The following is a 7674-nucleotide window of genomic DNA, read 5'->3' on the forward strand; positions in this document are numbered from 1 at the left end:
AACTGATCTGCCAATCCCATTTAAACGGCTTCAATTTCCGGTAAAAATATCTTTCGCATTGACTATTAACAAGTCCCAAGGTCAAACTTTCAAATTAGTAGGCATCGACCTACGAAAAGAATGTTTTACTCATGGTCAACTATACGTTGGCCTATCCCGAGTTGGAGCTGCTGATAATCAATTTATTTTGCTGCCACAAAATAAAACATCAAATATCGTTTACAGGGAAGCTTTAACCCAATTTTAATGGAATCTTTTACGCAAAAAGAAGTATGGTGTAAAAAAACATAAAGCGCAAAAGTACAACAAAAATACTTTATACAAAAACAAATAGAAAATTTCAAAATGTATATAATAGTAGATGTAGGTAAGCATAAAATAATCAAACATAACACTTAAAATATAAAAATATAAAAAAAAAATACAATAAAAATGTGTTATATGTACATAATAATTATAATATAGTAGTTGCAGGCTAAATAATGTAAACTATTTTTATGTTCTGCTTAACTTAAAGATTGACTACCTTTATTTAAAAAAAATAATTTAAAAACCAATGTCCACCCGTGCGAAGCCGGGCCGGGCCGCTAGTTAATTATAACCTTGTTGGACCAGCTGTCATCTGTCAATTTTTCCGGTCAAAGTTAAGGTTAAAGTTAAAGTTAAATTTAGCCATAACTATAAACATAACTTTAACCTTAACTTTAACTTTAAACACGCCTCTGGTGCAACCCAACCTAAGAGTGAGTTGCACCAACTTACTTTAACTGTAACTTTAACTACCTATAAAAATGTCAAATGAACTGTCAAGTCCCTTGTTAAAGTCAATAATGGACCTAATATTTGACGATAACCTTAACTTTAGCTAATAACTATAACAACGCCTCTGGTGCAACACACCCTAATTCGTTTCCAAAGAAAATAATTTCATTCATACATTGACCTTATAAACGAGAATTACGTTAATTTCACGAAATCTAACCACGGGGGAGGGGGTGATCAGAAAATTTGTAAAAACACCTCACGTAATTTGTGGACGCCCCCTTGCTACTTTAGCAACAAATACTAAAAACAAAATAAATTGAATATTATTGGGGGCTCTCATACAACAAACGTGATTTTTTGATATTTTTCTATTGATAATAATAGATGTCGCTGCTGGTCGTCTACATCGCGATATAGCTAGCACGAATAGTTTCATATACTTGTTAATGTACTCTAGTCAATAACAGATTTCAATTCTCACCTATCTACATCGCGCTGTTGTTTGACGCGAAGATGTTTGATATAGCCGTTTATTTTAACTTTTAGGCATAGGTTTCATATTTGAACTAACCGATGTAAGACGTTTTAACAAGAACAACCTAAAAATTAAATATTCGCAAAGAATTATTGCTGAGGGCTGAGGCCGGATACTACGACTATACTTTGAACTTACATATTTTTCAGACGATTTAAGGTCTAGAGTCTACAAAGTGAAGTAATTACGAATATAATATTATAATAATTATTATAATATTATTTATAAAGAGTTACAGAATGATTCTGTACTTAATAAAAATTACCACATGCGTTTTTATGAAATTAAGGTGCAAACGAGGATGTACACTCGCAAATCGCAATATTAGAAAAGTTGCAAGTGTCTTGTCAGGATCGGTTAAATATAAAATTAGGGGATAAACGAGCAACAGGTCACCTGATGGAAAGTAACTATCGTCGCCGAGTTGCCGGCTTTTTAGAGAGAAAAGTTCTCTTTCCCTTCTTAGAGTTCCGTACCCAAAGGGTAAAAACGGGACCCTATTACTGTCTGTGTGTCTCCAGGCTGTAACTCAAGAACCGCTATAGCTAGATTTCTGAAATTTTCACAGATTGTGTATATCTGTTGCCGCTATAAGAACAAATACTTAAACCAAAATAAAATTAATATTTAACGGGGGCTGCCATACAACAAACGTGATTATTTTGCTATTTTTTGCTCGATATCAATAACTGCAACACATAGGTACTTGAAATATTAACGAAATACTCAATTATATTTGTACTTTAATAATCAATAATAAAATTTAAATAAATTAAATAATTAAGGGGGGCTCCCATACAAAAAAACACAATTTTTAGCCTATTTTTGCTCGATTGTGGTACTAAACCCTTCGTGCGCGAGTTTAACTCGCACTTGGCCGATTTTTTATGAAATTGGGGGACTAACAAGCAGACGGGCCACCTGACGGAAAGCAACTGCCGTCGTCCATACGATCCATGGACACTGTAACATTAGAAGAGTTGCAAGTGCATTATCGCCCTTTTTATGAAGGAATAGGGTAAGGGTATAAGCAGAAGAGAACAGGGATAGGGAATAAGGTATAGTTCAGTTGGGCTTCCGGTCTCCGCTTAACTCGCTAGAAGAAACACAGCACAAGCGCTGTTTTACACCGGTTTTCTGTGAGAGCGCTGTTTGACGCCGGTTTTCTGTGAGTCAGTGGTCTCACATGGCTAACACGTATTTTTTTATTTGGCACAAGAAGTATTTTATACTCTATTTTTAATTTTGTATTTAGCACAAGAAACTTATATCTCATACTAACATCCCCCCCTCTATATCAAGGGGACGGGATAGGTTAGGTTGGGTTGGATAATTTTTTTGTTGTTTCTGTACTAATAGTAGGTTACATACCAAATTTCAGCTTTCTCAGACTTCAGGAAGTACCCTAACAATTTTGATGATCGGTGAGTCAGTGCCATTTTTGTGGGTTTTTGGACACCTATAAAATCTTAAGTATAATAGTAACAATATTCAAACTTTGCGCATTTAATTATTTTACTCATGTCAATATATCTTGAAAATTTCAACTATCTGGCATTATTCAAACCAAAGTTACGAGGGTTCAAAAATACGACGAAACCTTTCGAGAAAAGGTAGGTAGTGCCCTTGCGCGCTTCGCTTGGCTCATCTTGGCGGGGGCACTCCCGTGCACCCAGATGTATGCATTTCTATTCAGAATAGGTGTCGCTAGCTTCGTGTCGCAAGCAGCGGAGGGTGTTTCATAGAAATACAGTCATAGAAACCGGTAGTGTCGCGACGACACGTCGTCTGCGGTTGCTTCATGTCGTCCGCAGCCAACCGGCACCTTTAGGGCCAGGACACATAAACACGATACGACGTCGTGTCGTACCACGATGAGGCGCGGCGGCGACATCGTAACGTGCCACGATACACGGCACGACGTCGCGTCGTAGAAACTCACGATGCGTTCCTGTGTCAGTGCCACAGGTGTTATTCAAAATTCAAAGATGACGCATCGCGAGTGCCGTGTATCGTGGCACGTTACGATGTCGCGACGTAGTTTTTTACGATGCTCGTCGTAGATTCCCACGACGCGACGTCGCATCGTGAAACGACGCCGCATCGTGGTACGACACGACGTCGTGTCGTGTTTATGTGTCCCGGCCCATAGACTGATAATATAGTTGCCCTAGGCCGCAGTAAGAGATAATAATCATGATGAATACCCATAGCAATAGTTTACAAACATTCACTATCTGCCCTTGAGTTTCGTACGATTCGTCATGTGTCACAAATATTTGTCGACTTATCGCGCGGATTATGGCGTTAGTGTGAAAGCCTACACGTCACTTTGGTTCACGTAGTTTTTCCGGAGATCTTGGCTTTGGGGTCAAATCATATTCAGCGGTATTCTATTTTGGAAAACCCAAAACCACATAGATGAGAGGTTAATAATCGTCTTATTTAGCACCTTTGCAAACAACACAATCGCGATTTTGTAAGTATTTTCCAAAAGTAAGATAAGTATTATTATGAAACACAACAAAAATCTAACTCTGCCTTACGGCTAACCTTATTATAACTACCCTATTGCTTTTCGACTTCCAAATTCCGTATAGTCTTAACAACTTTTGGTATCTATACAGTGTGTAACAAAAATAAGTGATAATACTTTAGGGTGTGTACGTGTTCCTTGTAGAGAGTTCACTGTGAAAGTAGCAGCGCTGAAAGACGAAAAAATTGTTTTCACTTTTGTATGGGCAAGGGCCCGAGCGTCACGAGTTTCCCCATACAAAAGTGAAAAAAAATGTTGGTCTTTCAGCGCTGCTACTTTCACAGTGAACTCTCTACAAGGAACACGTACACACCCTAAAGTATTATCACTTATTTTTGTTACACCCTGTATAGTTACATATACATAAAATTGGAGTGTCTGTTTGTAATATTGAAAGAACCGTTTTTTACTACATGCATATGAATCTATATACGCTACATACAGCAAAACAATTTTTTTTACAATTTTTGTCTGTATGTCTGTCTGTCTGTTTGTTCCGGCTAATCTCTGAAACGGCTGGAGCTATTTTGCTGGGACTTTTTTGGTAGATAGCTGATGTAGTAAGGTGTAACTTAGGCTACTTTTTAACCGACTTCCAAAAAGGAGGAGGTTATATTTTACTTTTTTTTATATTTGTTAGCGGACTATCCATCTTTGTTATTATACTATGTTGACGCGGACGAAGTCGCGGGCAACAGCTAGTTGTAATAAAAATAAATAAAATCTCTCGTATAGACACTTTCCTTTGGGTATGTAATTTTTCCTTAGGTACTGGGCTAAACTTTCCCATCTTAAGTTTCCGATTAGGATTCAACTGATTACTTCCGATTTGAAGCCACGATAATCTTCAAATGACCAACCTTGAAATTAGAATTCTGTATTCTTCCTATGCGGTACACGAAAATGCCCATTCAAATGACAAATACAATGCACGGAAGAGTCATTGCATGCATATTCCATTGACGAAATATTCTGGAAATGATTTATCATTTCGGTAACATATTTCCTTTTTGATAGGGAAGATTATAATATTGAAATGGGTGACATGAACGGCATTTTAACAAAATAATCTTCCACCTACAATGACTTACCTACCTAATACATAACAAAGTGAAAATTATTGTGTGTATGGGTTCCCTGTATGGTTTGGTCACATAATATATTCATAACTAGTACCAAGTTTGGTATAGAGTTGACTGTAAAAATAGCTGCGCTAAAAAGCTAAATTTTTTTGAGATTTGTATGGGCACGCGCCCCAGCACAATGAGTTTTCCCATAAAAAAGTTTAAAAAAAGTTTTTCTTGCTGCGCTACTACTTTCACAGTGAAATCCGTACAGGGGACTTATACAGACCCTAAAGTACTATCACAATGTTTTGTTACACCTTGTACTGATTCTTCTGTTTCGAGATTTTTTAGAATGAGTGAATATTAATCACTGACCTCTATAATACACTGGACAGGCGATCGCTATCAATAAAATATTCCTATTTGAAAGTCGCCATTTTGGCGCTGATTGCTATGTGAAAGCGGTAGTGAGTGTACTTGGAACTACTATTTTGCAAATGGCGGTTGTCATCCATACTAATATTATAAATGCGAAAGTATCTCTGTCTGTCTGTCTGTCTGTCTCGCTTTCACGCCAAAACTACTGAACCGATTGCAATGAAATTTTGTACACAGTTATTCTAGAGTCTGAGAAAGGACATAGGCTACATTTTGATGTGGGAAAATATCTTATTTCCATGAAAATATCGATGAAAATTAATTCGCATTGCGCGTGGCCAGCGCTCATCCCGGGGGTCCTGGGTTCGAGTCCCGCAGGCGGAACAAAAAGTTTTCAATGTTCCTGGGTCTTGGATGTGTATTAAAATAATATTTCAAAAATCTTGAATATATTTTATGTATAATATTATAAAAAATCCAGAAATATATCGATGCAATGAACATTTTAGTTCTAATACGATTCAACAGATGGCGTTTTATTTTTTACTTCATTGTAACATAGAACTAATCATACTTATAATTAGTTATTATGTTTTTGTTTATAGTTTTTAATACGTTAGAATAATATGTTTAATAATATTATCACTTGGTATATTAATAATCAATCTATCTTATCTTATAGAACTCCTACTGCATTTCTAATATAATATATTAGAAATGCATGCATTATGAATGAATGAATGAATGAATATACTTTATTGCGCACATCAAAGTTACAAACACACACATAAAATAAAGAACATATAAAATGAAGAGTTGACAACAGAAGGCGCTAAATAAAGGAGTTCGAGTGTACCGTGTTGGCCTGTATTCCATCCAGAAAATATATCAATGCAATCAGCATTTTAATTCTAATATATGAAAACAGATGGCGTTTTATTTTTACTTCATTATTGTAACAGAACTAATCATACCTACTTTATTATATATTGTTTTTATTCATAACTAGCTGTTGCCCGCGACTTCGTCCGCGTGGACTTTAGTTTATAGCGCGCGGTGTCAACAAAATTTGTGTCAAATTTAAAAACTTTTTAAAACCCTGGTAACTGGTACCCCTCTTAGGGCCGCGCTACACCGGAATGGCAGCGCTGAAAGTGCTCGCCTCGCCGCTGCCATTCCGGTGTAGCGCGGCCCTTAATTAATCAAAATACCCAAAAACAGCTGTGCAGTGTGCACATAATATATACTAATATTATAAATGCGAAAGTATCTCTGTCTGTCAGTCTCGCTTTCACGCCAAACGCCAAAACTACCGAACCGATTGTAATGAAATTTTGTATACAGATAGTCTAAAGCCTGAGAAAGGACATAGGCTACTTTTTTACTGAAAAAAAGGCTTGTAAGGGGGTGAAAATGCGTAAAAATGGTTCAAATTAAGTTAGTTCCAAAAATTCATAATAGATGGCGCCGTGCGTCTTCTACATCGCGCTGACGCTTGCTCAAAAGTCTTTCTATAAGAGGTGGTATCATCTTCCATCTAAGTTTCGATTTTTTTCGATTGTTGATCTATTCTACGATAGGTATTAAATAACCGTAACCTTAAACCTATCAATGATAAATAGTTTATGGGTAAAGTTGTGTAATTGGGGGGCTAAATAAGCTTTAAAATTTGGCATAAAATATAAAGTTTAATATAAAAAAATGAAATACTTATTGTGTGCACACTGGACAGCTGTATTGATTTAGGGGGTACCAGGGTTTTTTTTATAAAAGCATTTGACACCAATTTTGTTGACATCGCGCGCTATAAACTGAAGTCTACGCGGACGAAGTCGCGGGCAACAGCTAGTTTTCTATATAAATTAGTTTACAGTACGCTCACCGCGGCGCTTCAAAACGGCATAAGAAATAGCTGTCATTTTGTACGGCATAGCCTGTCCAGTGTATTATAGAGGTCAGTGATATTAATTAATAGGTAAGCAACTTTATATGGCTATGATGGCAAATGTTTCGACTAAAAAAAACCTGCTTTTGAAATTTGAATCAGCATTTTTTTCATGTAAAATGTAGCTGCAATGAAAAGAGTTACTTGGTTATAAGGATAAAAGAGCTGCACTTAGTTTTAAACTGGTGAAGGTAGTTGAACAATAAAAAAAAAAAAAAATCTTACTAAAAGAATATTATATAAGTACTTAATTTTCTTGCAATAATTTTAGATTTTCTAGTTACGTCATCGAAGGAACCATCTATCTAAGCGTCTGATGGTCACGGAGCTGAGTGGTAAATTGCAACATCACGTTGTCACATCAAATTAACGAAAATATAATTTGATCCAGAAAGATCTAGCATAGATCGAGGCTATTGCACGTGACGTAACTAATTTTTTATACCTA

The sequence above is a fragment of the Aricia agestis genome, chromosome 16 (genome assembly GCF_905147365.1).
Source record: "Aricia agestis chromosome 16, ilAriAges1.1, whole genome shotgun sequence".
NCBI classification, from domain to species: Eukaryota; Metazoa; Arthropoda; class Insecta; order Lepidoptera; family Lycaenidae; genus Aricia; species Aricia agestis.